The sequence below is a fragment of the Lissotriton vulgaris genome, unplaced genomic scaffold (genome assembly GCF_964263255.1).
Source record: "Lissotriton vulgaris unplaced genomic scaffold, aLisVul1.2 SCAFFOLD_211, whole genome shotgun sequence".
NCBI lineage: Eukaryota > Metazoa > Chordata > Amphibia > Caudata > Salamandridae > Lissotriton > Lissotriton vulgaris.
The window spans coordinates 750,715-766,080 of NW_028251874.1; the positions used below are offsets into that span (position 1 = coordinate 750,715).

Sequence of the window (15,366 nt, forward strand, 5' to 3'; positions counted from 1 at the left end):
CCCCTCCCCCTCCCCCTCCTCCCCCTCCTCCTCCCCCTCCCCCTCCTCATCCTCCCCCTTCTCCTCCTCCTCCTCCCCCTCATCCTCCTCCTCCTCTCCCTCTACTCCTACCCCCTCCTCTGCCCCCCCCCCTAGCCCTACTCCTCTGCCCCCCCCTACTCCTCTGACCCCCCCCCCCGCTCAGTCTCACCCTCTCTTCTCTTTCACTGTTGGAAACTAACGCACAGTTTCACTTCCGGGTCACCCGGGGCATAGTCGGCAGAAGCAGCGGAGCCGATGGAGCTCTCCTCGGGCCTGAGTAGTGAACAGTGTCTGGGTCACCGGGAGCAGCGTCAGCACCAGCAGCGGAAAAGGAATGAAGCCTCCTCTCAGGATAACATGAGCCCCGCCCCCTCCCTCTCAGTAATGTCTGCTTCAGGGTCAGCGTCGGCAGAGTCAGCTTCAGTACCGGATGTTGCCGAGCTCTCCTCAGGCTTGTGAGTGTGATAGTGTCCGGGTCACGGGGGGCAGAGTCAGCCCCAGCAGCGAGCCCCAGCCCCCTGCAGAGGAGAGGAGCCCTGAGGGTCTGTCTGTCCGTCCAGGGAGGAGGAGGAGCCCTGAGGGTCTGTCTGTCTGTCCATTGGAAGGAGGAGGAGCCCTGAGGGTATGTCTGTCCGTCCAGTGGAAGGGGAGCCCTGAGGGTCTGTCTGTCTGTCCATTGGAAGGAGGAGGAGCCCTGAGGGTCTGTCCGTCTGTCCAGTGGAAGGAGGAGCCCTGAGGGTCTGTCTGTCTGTCCAGTGGAAGGAGGAGTCCTGAGGGTCTGTCTATCTGTCCAGTGGAAGGAGGAGCCCTGGCTGCAGTTGCCTTCAGTTTCAATCGTAGACATATTAGGGGTAAGTGAGCCTCTCACAACCATCGTGCAACCTAAGGTGTGTGAATATAGCCTGGGGGTGTACTGACCTCACACCATCATCAGGGGGGAGGGGGCAGGTGTACTGACCTCACATCATCATCAGGGGGGGGGCAGGTGTACATGCCTCACACCATCATCAGGGGGGGCAGGTGTACAGGCCTCACACCATCATCGGGGGACAGGTGTACTGACCTCACACCATCATCAGGGGGAAGGGGGCAGGTGTACTGACCTCACACGTGTACTGACCTCACACCATCATCAGGGGGGAGGGGGACAGGTGTACTGACCTCACACCATCATTAGGGGGGAGGGGGGTAGGTGTACTGACCTCACACCATCATCAGGGGTGCAGGGGGAAGCTGTAGGTGCCTCATACCATCATCAGGGGGTGCAGCGGGAAGGTATACTGACCTCATACCATCATCAGATGGTGCAGGGGGCAGGTGTACTGACCGCACACCATCATCAGGGGGTGCAGGGGACAGGTGTACTGACCTCACACCATCATCAGGGTGTGCAGCCTGAGGTGTACTGGCCTCACACCGTCATCAGGGGGTGCAGGGGGCAGGTGTACTTACCTCATACCTTCATCAGGGGGTGCAGCCTTGGGGTGTACAGGCCTCACACCATCATCAGGGGGAGGGGGGCAGCTGTACTGGCCTCACGCCATCATCAGGTACTGCAGGGGGCAGGTGCACTGACCTCACACCATCATCAGGGGGTGCAGGGGTCGGGTGTACTGACCTCACAACATCATCAGGGGGTGCAGGGGGCAGGTGTACTGGGTTGCATCCTGACCAGGCTTCGGTAAGACCGAAATTGCTGCTTCCAAAAAGGTATTCTGGGGTCGCGCCAGGTTGGGCAAAGGAGTTAAAAAGACCCCGTAACAGGGGTGCCACCTAGTGACAGAATGTTTTGTAAAATATCGCCGGGTTCCGATCCGGGCCGGGGGATTTCCCAAGCTTCAGGCGTGAAATCGCTGACACTGCCTCCTCAAGGCCGATGGGTCTATCCAAGAAATCCGCCTGGGCCAAGTTCAGGGATGGAAGGCGCGTCCCTTGCAAGTATCCCTGACCTACTTGCCGGTCAAGGGCGTCGCCGGAGTAGAGGGCCTCATAAAAAGCCCCAAAGGCCTCCGCTATCGCCAATTCGTCTGATACTAAGTCACCTTGGGCAGTCCGTATGGTCTGTACCCCCTGTCTCTGGCACTGCTCATGCAGCTTGTTCGCTAGCAGTCTTCCACATCTGTCCCCCCCTGTGTAATAGGCTTGTCGGAGACGGAGGGCCGCATACTCCGTTTTGTCTTGGTCCAAAGCGGCTAACATCTTCCGCTCAGTGCACAGTCGGCGCCAAGCCCGAGCTGCCCCGTGCGTTGGTGCATTTGCTCCAACTCGGCTACCCCCTGCGCTATTTTGGCCCGGTTCTGTGCTCGCTCTTTGTTGTTGGCCGCAGCGATAGATCTAAATTCGCTTCGTAAGACAGCTTTAAGGGCAGCCCACTGCGTTGCCCGTGTAGTGTCAGTGTTGTCATTGTGGGTCAAAAAGTGTGTGATTGCGGATTTGATCCGATCCACTGTCGATGGGGTATGAAGGAGGGATTCTCTGAGGCGCCAGTGTCGTTGTGGGGTCGGTGCGGCTGGGAAGAGGAATGTGGCCACCACCGGGGAATGGTCAGGGAGGGAGGCTGGCAAGATGTCTACTTCCTGTGCTCGCGACACTAGCGGGGAGGCGCAGAGAAAGTAATCTAGCCAGGCGTAGGACTTATGGGCCCCTGAGTGGTAGGTGTATGCGGTACTGCGTAGGTGTAGGTGTCTCCACAGGTCAATAAGGCCCAAATCCCGGAGGTGTGCGTGTCCGGACTTAGAAAAGGATCCCACTTGACCTGACCTTTGGCAGGAGCGATCTGCCGCGTTATGGAATATTAAGTTAAGGTCGCCCCCCCAACAGTAAATGTCGTTCAGTGTTGGCTGTGGCTGCTGTTAATGCTTTCTGGAGAAAGGCTTCCTGCCCTTCGTTGGGTGCGTATACAGAACCCACCACTATTGTCTGACCTGCTATTACGAAGTGGTATACCAATAGTCGCCCCTTTATCTCCGCCTCTCGCTGGAGGACCTTGGCATTAAAAGATTTGGATACCAATATTGCTACCCCTGCCACCTTCTTGGAGGAGGACGAGAAAAGTTGCGTGGGGAAGGCACGAGATTTAAGTCTGTGCTGATCTTTGGGTAGTAAGTGAGTCTCCTGGAGGAGGCAGAGATCAGCTGTAGAGTGCTCCAGAAGGGAGAGGACCGCTCGCCGTTTAATGGGGTTGTTGAGCCCTCGCACATTAAGGGAGAAAATTTTAAGTCTGGAGTGAGTCATCGTCTTTCAAGGTTAACTCCGGAGCTCTGTGTAGCCTGTGGGAAATAAAACAGAAAAGAAAGGTGAACAGAGGGGCGGCCCCACCCCCAACAAACCCTCCCAACGACCCCCCCAGAACTCAACCCCAACTCCCCCGCTCCCATCCCTTCCCGCTCCCCCCAGCTCCGTGTTGTACCCCAACTAGTGAACATAGTCCTAGTCCTGCCCTCATGAAGTGCAGGGCTGTGGTGAGTTACCTGTGTGGACGTTCCACCACCTCGCTCCCCCTGGTTTCCCCCGTGCCCCCTGGACTCGCATAGTGATTGATGCTAATGGGTACTCCCCCTGGAGTTCAATCAATCTGAAGAAGTGGTGTCCTTGGCCACCTCGTGGATGGCGTTGTCCATCTCTTTCTTGATGGTGTGTGCTTTGAGCTCGCTACCGGTGAGCGCCATCTAACAATTTGCTGCAAGCCATCCCTAGACTGTCGTCGGGGTGGTTTCGGTGATGTACCCTCCTCCGCCTGGGTGATGCCCAGCAGTGCGCATGTCTCTTGGAGGGAGCGAAGCTGGTGCAGGGCACTGTTCCATTTAAAAATCCGGCGGAAAGGATGCCCCCAGGCGTATGGGATCTCTTTTCCTCTTAAAAAGTCTGTCGCAACCTTGAAGGTCTTACGCTTTTGAAGTGTGATCGCTGAAAGGTCTTGGAATAAGGCCACTGAGTGTCCCCGAAACCGCAGTGGTAGCTGCCGCCGTGCTTCCTTGAGGGTGCACTCTTTGAGAGGATAGTCCTGGAGGAAGGCTAGAACATCCGGAGGTGGGGCAGATGCACAGCTCGCCAGCCCCACTCTCTGAGCTCTGTCACTTCTGATCGCAAAGTCCGCCGGTTCCCCCAAAACATCCCGGAATAGGGCTTGCAAATAGCCTGTGATGTCCGTTCCTTCTTCTTTAGGCGGGACCCCCCGGACCCGGATGTTGTTCCGCCGGGACCTGTTTTCCAAATCCTCGGCGTGGGCTTGTAGGTCTACTTGTTGTTCCTACAGGCGTATTATGTCCTGCTGCAGCTGTTCCACCTCCTCGTCTCCTGCGCGATCCGCGTCTTCGATGGTGGACACTCGTTCGCCGAGTCCGTCCACCTCTCCCCTGATCTCCCGTACCTCCCTGGCGACTTCCTGTTTCAGGGTTGGAAGACCTCACAAAGGGAGTTGAAGAGAGACTCTAGGAAGAATTTGGTAATGGGCACCTCTCCTTCATTGGAATCATGCTGGAGCTTGGGTGCCGCTGGACGCGACTGACCTTTGTCTCCTTTTGTCTGTCCTTTGCTTAACATTTCCGGGAGGTCCCTTTTCTTCCTGTGGCCCGCCATTGAGCGTCCCCGGTTGGGGTTTATGGCACCTCAACCTCCCTTTCTCCACGCGGGCACTCCACCTGGCGTCTTTCGCCGTGCTTGCTCACTACTACAAGTGTGGGGGGGGCCCCGACGCGGACCTCTTCTCCTGCCAACTCCTGTCACCCCTCACGCCAAATTCGCTGTGGATACAGCCCCTGCACCGGGCTCTCAGGTGCAGTACCTCTTGTCCGGTGTCGGCCTGGAGTGCATGTGCGGGGTTGCCACCCCCTCGAAGACCTCCCCCACCTCACCTCTCCTCGATCCGCGATTGGGGGCCACAAGGACCCCCGGGGTGCTCTTGTGTTGGCCGGCTGGTCGTGCACCATGTCTCTACCGGGCCACCGGTACCTCCGCCAGCCCCTGGGTTCCTGTCACCTCCTGCTCGGTTTGCCGTCCCATTCTGGCCGCTAAGGGGTCAGGCGGCTGTGTGGGGGACTCCCAGTCCCCCCCTGGGTGCCCTCGTGGCCTTGCTCCAACACCAGGCGGAGCCCACTTGTGGGGCCAGATAGCTCGTGTGGGCCCGGGCAGTCCCGGTCTTAGGCCGCGACCTCGGCCTCGATTTTAGCGGTCTCTCTCGGCCCCCGGTTGTGCCGGCGGCTGCAGGATGGACACTCCGCCTCTCCCTGTTGCCTCTGTGACCCCTTTCAGGTGTCTCGTGGGGCCTGGCCATGAAGCATGCCAGCGCAGGCAGGCCCGGGCGCCCCCAGATGCAGGCCGCGTCTCCGGCCTCGATTTCACCTCTGCCCGCCGGTCATTAAGGGTGTAGGCGGCTGCGAGTAAGCTGCCTGCATGGGGATCTTCTGTTACTCTGCCCACCACAGGCGATGCCTATGGGGTCGGTGTGGGTGGCGCTACTCCATCTATGGCTCCTCCCGCTGCTCCTCACCTCGCTTGCCGCTCTGGGTCTGGGGGCTATAGGGCCCCTGGGGTGCCTGGCGCAGGTCCGGCGCTCTCCCTCCACTTGGCTCTAGGCCCCTCGATTCGGCCCCCGGTCTCGGGCCTCTCCGCCCTCTCCGTCCGGGCTCTCCCTTTCTCTGGGCCACTGGGGGGGGGAGCGGACAGCCGTGAGGGGGTCGCCCCACTGCTCCGTTGTTGCTATCTCGGTCCCCTTATGACGCTCTGAAGGCCGACCGCCGGGGCAGTGCAGCACGGGCAGGCCCGGGCACACCCAGTACTAGGCCGTGTCCCTGGCCTCGATTATGGTGCCGCTGACTTCCGGGCGCGCCTCCACCGTCGGGCTGCCGCCTGTCACCCGCCTCTGGCTGCGGCCCCTCAAAGACAGCAGCGGGGCCGCCGGGACCGGTAGCAGGCAATGCAGGAGTCAGCGCCGCTCCCCCGGGTTGCTCCAGACGCCACTGCCACCGGGACTTCTCTCTGTGCACCGCCAGCTCACGCGGCCTCCGCCACCGCTCCGGCACTCTTTGCTGTGATGGACCTCGTCGCGCTCCTTTCACTGTCGCTCAAGGAGCGGCCGCCTCGGCTCCCTCGGTAGTCAGGGGGCTCACCACCGTCTCCTGCCCCTGCTAAAGCTTTGTGAGGGGGAGAAGTGTTATTATTACGGTCCGGGCAGGGTAGTTACGGAGGAGCACCCGGGATGTGCGACTTCTCACTCCGCCATCTTGGCCACGCCCCCCAGCCATGGCTCTTTAAAGAACATTGCAATATGATATTTAAGCACCCATATTAACAGTGTTTAGATCCAAGCTACATGTGCCAGAATGCTATGTATCCTTGCTGAAATTCAGGACTTGAGGTGTACTGTGCAAAGGGGGCACTTTCTGACCTTGTTATAATACATCAAAGATTTGTGTGGCCTCAGTGTGTGGTCTTAACTCCTTTATATCCAGAATGGGAAACAACCTTTACAACGCAACCATTAGAGCGCACTACTCTTACAACGCAGGTATTACAACGCAACATCCTTTACAACGCATGACACTACAACGCAGGCATTACAACACATGATACTACATCGCAATTCACTACTACGCAGGAATTACAACGCATACCATTACAACGCATACCATTGGAGTTACAATAGTAATTTTTACCCCTACACTACCCAAGACTTACCCTACTGTTGCACCCCCTGGAGTTAGAATAGTAATTTTTACCACTACACTATCCAACACTTATCCTACTGTTGCACCCCCTGGAGTTAGAATAGTAATTTGTATCCCCATACTATCCAATACTTACCTTAAATGCAATGTAATGGTATGCGTTGTAATGGTTTGCGTTGTAAAGGTAGTATGCGATGTAATGGAATGCGTTGTAAAGGTAGTTTTTTTAAATGTGATGTAGTGTCATGCGATGTAATAGAATGCTTTGTAGTGGATGTTGCGATGTAACACTGCATTGTAAGTGCATGTGTTGTAACATCATACATTCGTCCAGAATGGGTCCGTTTGGAGTTGTTACTCATTTTCGCGAATACCTGCTCAGACCTTGTTTTGTGATGTTTGTACTCAGTGGGAGGTTGTCTCTGCAATGGATTAAGAGGTATGCTAGGATGAAACAAAAGCATATTTTTACAGAACAATATTAGTTTCTCCTCTAAGAATACATGTCTTTATTAAGCACCTTTCTCCACAGTTCTGTACATTGAACCCTTTGATATCCGGACTTTGTTCCCTAAAGTAAGGTGGTTGTTTTATTCATAACTAGCATATGAAGTTACCTTCTAGTTCGTTGATATACTAATGATTTGTGGGGCCAGGCAACACATATTTGGGGCTCCCTATTTGGAATACATTTGAATTTATTACCTGCTTTTAGGGTCATTGAGTCTATATTTTTTCTTGCAAAAAGGTTTTATGTGGCTGTCCAGTCAGCTTGTTACTCCTATTGCAGGAAATCCTGTTATTGGTTATGTGTTCTAAGTTTAGTGGAGTAGTGCATAACATTGAAATAAAAAGACTTATACATAAACCACTTGAAAGTGTAGCTTTAGTTCCTGAATATTTGTAATTCAAACAAATCCCCTTTCACAATAGGCATTCCTGCTGCAGCAGCAAAATTCAAAGCACCGATCTCAGGATTTTCGCCATCGCATTTGTGAAAATCGAATAACTTTCTCTTTATTTCTCTTCCCCTGCCTTGTCCATCTCAACTTCTGTATATGTGTAAACCTACAGCTAAATGATCGTGCAGAAACCCGAGCCGCTTTCAGTGGCGGGCCTTGGCGGTGTCACGAACCCCAAATCTCAACAACAATCGTTTCGCCGGTTTCCCACAAACGATGCCAGGGCCACAAGTATTCCTTTTCAGCGTGTTTTTATTTTAAGCTAAGTCACTCGGCGCATTTCGGACGAAACCACCTGGTTCATGAGTACGAGTGCAATGCAAATCACAGTGTTTATACATCATCATGTGACACTCCTCTACGTAATAGACAGTGACAACAGATTCAAGGTGTTTGAACGTCCTCGGAGCTGGAAAAACAGACTTGTTTAGTCAATGTTGGGAGATACATCATGAGACATTGTATTAAAATCATCATGCAGTATGTAAATTAAACATTAGGTCATTGCTGTTAACCTAAAAAAAATTCTTGTTTTTTTACGTGCTTTTGCGAAAAGCATTAATTCCGCATCGTCATGTGCGACACCTTGCCATTTCCAACCAAATAAGTGCTGACGACAGTTCACTGTGATTATAAGATAAACCACGTCATCTGTAATTCTACGCGCTTTGTGTAAAACACATTCAATCATCAGTGCTGATGACCAAGCACGTAGAATTACAGATGACGTGGTTTATCTTATAATCACACAGAACTCAACTCTGAGGTGAGGCTGGGTAGACCACGCATACACAGGAGAATGTGAGGGTTGAGGCTGGGAGACCAATCATGCACAAGAGAATGTGAGTGTTGAGGCTGGCAGACCAAGCATGCACAAGAGAATGTGAGGGTTGAGGCTGGGCAGACCACGCATGCACAAGAGAATGTGAGGGTTGAGGCTGGGCAGACCAAGCATGCACAGGAGAATGTGAGGGTTGAGGCTGAGCACACCAAGCATGCACAGGAGAATGTGAGGGTTGAGGCTTGGAGACCAATCATGCACAAGAGAATGTGAGGGTTGAGGCTGGGCAGACCAAGCATGCAGAGGAGAATGTAAGGGTTAAATCCAGGCACACCACGCGTGCACAAGAGAATGTGAGGGTTGAGGCTGGGCAGACCACGCATGCACACTACGGAGTAGATTTACTATTTTTTAGTGCAGCATAGTTCAGTAGTTAGGTGCAGCGCTGTGATGTGCGAGGGGGAGAGAGCCGCGCTGAGCCAGATTTATGAAATACAGCACGCTGCTGCTCACTACCTCAGCACTAGAACACAGTCTACCTAGTGCCACACATAACCTTTACACCATAAGCCAGAGGTGTGTGTGCTGTCAAGCATAGGATTTGTACTGGAAACACACAATTCCAGTATAAAACCTATACCTAGAGTAATCCTTAAACACTCCAGAGTTTGTATTTGTCAATAGCGGTGGCCACAGTCCTATCTAGATCGCACAATGCCAACCGTGTATATGTAAGAATACCCAATATCACCATTCATAGACTGCAAATAATTCACTGCGACGCAGCTTGTTTAGTGCATCATCTTCAGAGGTGGGCACGCGCCACACCTATATTGAAAAAACAAATCCACAATCAGATCCTGTGCCTCAGCCCTAACACATACAGAACCAGAGAACGCCTCACTTGAATTTACTTTCTATTCCAAAATTACAGAGGATCAGATCAGGTGGTGATAAGGGGAGAAAAGAAGCCTCTTTAAGGTGTGGTCACAAGTCACAAACCACCCCGCTGTGGTCATGAGCCGTGGTCACAGGTCACCGACGCAACACTTCACTGAGGAACAAGGAACAATGATATGAGATGACAAAGATCACATTTGAAGTGGCATTTTATTTGTTAAGTCTTAAGTACATCAGAAAATGCATTTATTAATTGATCAGCCTGAGCTATGAAACGTTTGAAAGTCTGACTTCAATCTGTCAGGATTAAAAAACGCAAGTTCACATTTATTATGTGCAAGAGCCTAGAAAACAGGCTGGAATTAGGGCTGTAAAACTGTATAATTGAAATCAGTAAGCGATTCAAAAGGCACAGAATACATTCTATGAAAACATAGCGCCTACAAATGTACTTTTCTGAAGAGAATTACCCATGCAAGTTTAACCCCTTAAGTGCTGCGCCCGTTCAGTGGCCGACGGCACCACTACCTCCGTAGTGCTGCCGTCGGCCGTTGAACGTTCGAACTGCACCTGCGCAATGGAACGTCCAGCACTGGAGCTGGACGTTCCGTAGCAGCTAAGGTGTTAACATTCTAAAGAGATCCAAGGTGCAAAAGGACTGGGATCTTTTAAAAGGCACAATAGAAATTAGTTAGGGAAAGCAGAACACTTTATAAAGTCTAGTGCCTAGAAGCACCTTAACTATGAAGACTATCCCAGCAGGGCCTAATAGCTTAAGGGAATCTAAAAATGCAAGGTATTAGGTGTGAATGGAAAATACAGAACATGGACAGAGATTTAAAAAGACAAAAGTATTATCTGGCTTAGGAAGTCCACCACCTGAGAGAGAGGATTTGACGTCCCAAGTCAGATAACCGGCTGGCCGGAGAACTTGCATGCAAAGGTCGCATCAGCAGAGCTCTGGCTTCAGATTTGACGGGCTGAATCTAATATACCTGAAAAATGCAGAACTAACACTGTTCTGACGTCTTTTCTGACGCACTTTCTGATGCATGTGGTTTGGCCGCATTGTCCTAGGACAGTGGGGGGCGGTCGGGTGTCCTAACGGTCGGTTGGCCATGCTTGACCGCAGAACAGGGCGAGAACATCTTGTTCTGTACATATGGGCGAGAACATCTTGTTCTGTACATATTTCTAAAAATGTATGTGTGACCGGAAACGTACGCTAGGTGCTAGTTTTGCAAGAAGTTTGTGGCTTATTTCGGCAAGCTAAGTTTCAAAACAAGACTTCAGTGGAAAGTCCCCGAAATGTGTCAATCTACCTCTACACCAGCTGGGTCTTGTGTACGTGTGTGTGGGCGTTGGTCTTGACTCTGTGGAAAATCACTACTTCACATTAGGCCAATTTACCACATTATTTTTCAGTGCATCAGAGAATGCATTTTTAACATTATTGTGGCCTAGTGCATTTTGTTAGCCTAAGACATGTCTCTCTGGCCATTGCCTTGGGTCTATAACCCCAGGATTCAGGGAGTTTGTGGGATTTAATATGCTGATCATGCATAGCAAAAAATTGAGGGTTTGAAGCATATTTTCAGATTTTCTCTAGCAGGGCCATGTAGGGCCTTCAGGCTACCAGGGTCGATAAAAAAGGCCCCTCTATCATCTCCCTCCTCTTGTTCATTCTATGAACATTCTTTTAACTGACTATCTCTGTGACCCTTCAGCCAGTGGCGGTATCCAGTGCATGTCATTAACATAACACTTAAAGCTACCTTTTTGTTTATCTATTTCGTTGGCTTTGTCTTCATGTGGCCTAATGAGTATTTTCTCATACTCTGCATCTTGCACTTTAAGCAGGCGTTCATATTGGGCTGCTGTTGGGCTCTTACTCAGACAGTCTCTACCTGGGAGAAGTGGAGGAGCTGTTTGTATTCCATAGTGGGTGCTAGGTGCTGCTAACTCGCTCATCTCCATTTGTATGAACACGATCTTTGTCCTCATACTCAGTTAACTGTAAATCCCTATGCTAGTGTAGTTTGTCCCTACTATCTTGGTGCTAACTTTCTTTTCCTACAATGACATTCACCGGCGGGATGCAACACAAAAAGAAACAGCAAAAAATAAAAACTTTTTAGAACTGCCACAAAGGTATCCAGTCAAAGTTCAACAAATCAGTGGCTCTCTACTATGGCACCTCCTCCGGCAATCCATTTCTTTTCTATCTTGTTCAAGTTGTTGATGGCATTGGTCAGTTGAGCCATGTTCTTCGTTGTTAGTAATGTACAGTTCACTCCTTATCCAAAGGCATACTCTCCTCTTGGTATTTCGAAGCCAGAGTCCTTCTGCCTTGGTGTGGAGCATCACAATGATGCTGTAGGAAAAAGTGCTGGACTCTGTTCAACCGGCAAACCTCCTTTGGTGGGTCTTTGAACGCTGTCCACTCTTAGAACTCAGCACACTGCCATAGTCCGTGGAACCTGACAACAGAGCCAGAGATGGGCATCGATGTGGGAGATATTTGCTGCTGGAGCCATCATGGAGACTTTGTGCAATGTTCTAGTGAGCTCAGGCTGCTCCTTCGTGAGGGCTGTTGGAGATAGAGCCATTCTGTACAGACCCAGAAAAAGTCCATTCGACCGAGGTGCCATATTCATTGTGCTGTTTGCAATGTGGGTGCCGTCCCACAGGTAACATGCCATTCTAGAAAACAGAGAAGAGGTTCTTTCAGTTTGAAATCAGTTCATACTTTTGGACATTTTTTATTTTAAACCCTAAGTAGACAACCTGTCTATCATATTTTATAATCCTAGTCTACCCTAATAGCGCTTCTTTATACCTTAACTAACCTCGGGCACTCAATTTTGCCATGGGCGTAACTTTGTGCGAATAACAACAACGCCGTTCTAATCTGTCATGGGCAATGTAGGGTGTGGGGGACGGAGCAATGTTAGTCTGACATAGAACCTGCTATCATAAACCCATTGATGCTGCAAAAAAAAAAACTACACTATGGGCCATATCATGAACAGTTATCTGAAATAGCCTTGTTGTCTTCACTTCTATTCTGCATGTGTCAGTGATGACCTCATGCATCATTGAGGTGGAGGGGTGGTCCCTTCCTGTTCTATGTATAAACACTTTAGAGACAGTGGCCTCAATAATCTGACATTAGTTTGTGTATCCTGCAGGAGGTGTTCTATAGTCTGTGGTCGTATCTGCCTAGGTGAGAAAATCTATCTGTTCTCCCTGCATGGGGTGTGTATGAGTCATGTAACAGTGCGCCTTAGTCTTCTGTCGTGAGCAGGATGCTGTCTAGCTGCTTGGGCACTATTTCTTATTATTGCATTATTACTTCCATCAGGGGAGGGCGATGAGGACACATGTTGCAAATACAATTATTCTGGGGTGCTAACTGTGCTGGTAGAGGGACTGTTGAACCTTTCTGCATGCTTGCAGGGGCCATTTACTCCATGTGCTAACAGATATATTGGAGGTGACTTTGTTGCTATTGGCAACTTCAAAAATATGAGCAATACAAGTCTTCCTATTAACACAATGAGACAAAACCAATTCCATCTACCTAATGCCACTTCTGCCAGTATTGCAAAATATTATAATACAAAATACATAACTTTAGATAAGACACTTCTGTGCGGCAGGTGTTGTGGCTACGTCTGAATCCATAAACGACCAAACTGTCACCGCCTTCTTCCTCTTGGACAGTCAAATGAAAACAAGTTAATCTTCTCTAGTTTGCAGGGTTGCCCCTGAAGTCTGTTCTGTTATTTCTTTCCTCTTGGCAATGGGGACAGCTGCTGGTTAGTAGTCTATTATTTCCAAAAGTCTTTGGGCCAAGATCTGTGTTCCATTATTGATATGTCAAAGGCCAGAACTGATGTGGCCCCACTTCCTGGAAACCTGACTTTAAAAGAAAACCTCGCAGTGCATGTTAGTGTATACAAACTTTTTTTGTTTTTAATATTTTTCATTATTTCAGAAGAGTTTTCACTTGTGTTGATGCATACATAAAAATTTTGTGAAACCTTGGAACATCCATTAACTTAAAAAAAGGCACTAAGCACCAAAAACAAGATACTGTCATAATTCCAAGGGTATTTAAACTTTTAAAGCAGGTAAAACATATACTCAACCATCTGAAGTCTGCAACTGTACTTCAACCGGCCTGGCAATAGCAGTACTATTCACTGCTGTATGCTGTATGTTGGCTAGCTGGGGTATGGAGGGAACTGCAAATGAAGGAAAGAATCTGGGAATTATATTGCCTTTTCTATAAGATATTTTAAGGAAAAATCCATTATCTTAAAGAATGAATTTAAAAAATGTTGGGCTATAGTTTGTCTCAACGTCAAACATACTTGAAAATCTCTGTCACAGTGACACCTGTTCACAACCTGCCCCAGTTTAATAAAACGAAATTTCACGAAACTACTTGAATCAGGTACGTACCATTTCTTTGCAACATAAAAATAAACAAGCCTTGCCAAATCCAGTAGGCCTCAAATATTTTGTTAACCTTTTGGCTTTGTCAATGCACAATCAATATTTTAGTCCCTGGCTTATGTACTGCTTAAGAAGCATTTTAGCACATTCACGATACAGTATAAGTACACGCTATTTCCTGCAGCTTTGAAGAACCTAGAAACAAAACAATTCATATACATACATATTACTTCTTTTATGCACATATATTTTCAAGCGCGAAACGCGTCGCAAGATTTATGACGTAATAAACCCTTTTGCTCTGGTGCACTATACCTGAGTCCTGGTGTTGTTTTCCTAGTGCTCGTTGGAACGCCGTTCTGTTGGAATATATATACTTATATATATATATATATGTGTGTATTTCTCATTTTGTGTGATCCTGCGATCGGTGTTCCAACTGCCTAAAACTCTCGTTACAAACCACATGAAGTGTATTTCCTGCCTGGCTCAACGCCCAGAATGTGTGGTCGGCCAAAGAGTGCGACTCCCAACAGCAGAGAAAGCCTGTTAACTCTTTTGTCACCTTGTAATATCTAAAAACATGTGCTTTTTAATTGTAGGCTATGCTGACCAGAATATTTAATATCACATTAAACACAGGCTCATGTTCTCTGTATGTCGTGCACGCGGAGTAAACGCCGTATATTCTAGCCCTTTGCTCCTAAGGGCCTACAATAATGTATTGGGCCTCTACATGCTAGTGTGTATTCCATTCCATCATTTTATCCCCCTATTCTCTCACTATTTCTGTGCATAAGAAATTGAGGGGGATTCTTTTAGTTTATTATTATCTGCTCCGATATCTACGTTGCTCTAAGGCCAGTGGCACCATTCAACTTGAACGCGAGCCATAATTTCGAAAACCTCCTTTTGTAATCGCGAACATCAACTGTCAGTGCTCTATTGTGACACCCTCCCCAATCTGTTCTTGCATTCAGACGATGCCTTGCCTGCTTTAACTGGTACTGAATTCGGACGCAGGAATTGGGTAAATTATTTTGTGTTTAGTACCTGGGTGCTGCAGTTATTTTTCTTTTTGGGGCATCATTTTGTATTTAGGTGTCTATTGTTGCTGTTGCATGGGAACGTGCATTCACAGGAGCTATTGTTGGACTCGGGCCACATTCATAGGGGCTTAGTCCTTGTCGGGCTGGACTCATAAGTTGCTGGCCTTTGTCTCGAAGTCTAGTGCGGCAATCTCTCTGCATGTGGCCTATTCTGTAGCAATAATAACAAGTGCGCTGTGTTGGCTGTGATTGGAACCTCAGTTGTACCATTCCATTCACTCTTCCCTGTATACCCCATTTTCTGGGGGCATTCTTTCTGTTATTTATATAATAATTTTGTTGGTCATTTCTGTAGGCATGTTGTGCTGCTATGTATTGTTCTGGGGGCTGTGGCTGTATGTACTGATCAGCTGGCTGTCGCTGGGCCTGGACGTATTGTACATCTTGTTGTGGCTGGGTCTCTACGTATAATATGGCATGCTGTACTGGGGCCTGGATGTAGTGCATGGTGAGCTTTTGTCGCA

The 15,366-nt window shown here is 49.4% G+C and overlaps 1 protein-coding gene across 1 annotated transcript in view; it reads left to right on the plus strand.

Annotated features, from left to right (window-relative positions):
• The first annotated feature begins 612 nt into the window (after window positions 1–612).
• Window positions 613–15,366, plus strand: part of LOC147662725 (uncharacterized) — a 44,563-nt gene continuing 29,809 nt past the window's right edge. Inside the window, exon 1 of the mRNA XM_086950945.1 lies at window positions 613–872. The gene's annotated coding sequence lies outside the window, so the exon portion shown is untranslated. The remainder of the gene's footprint in view (window positions 873–15,366) is intronic.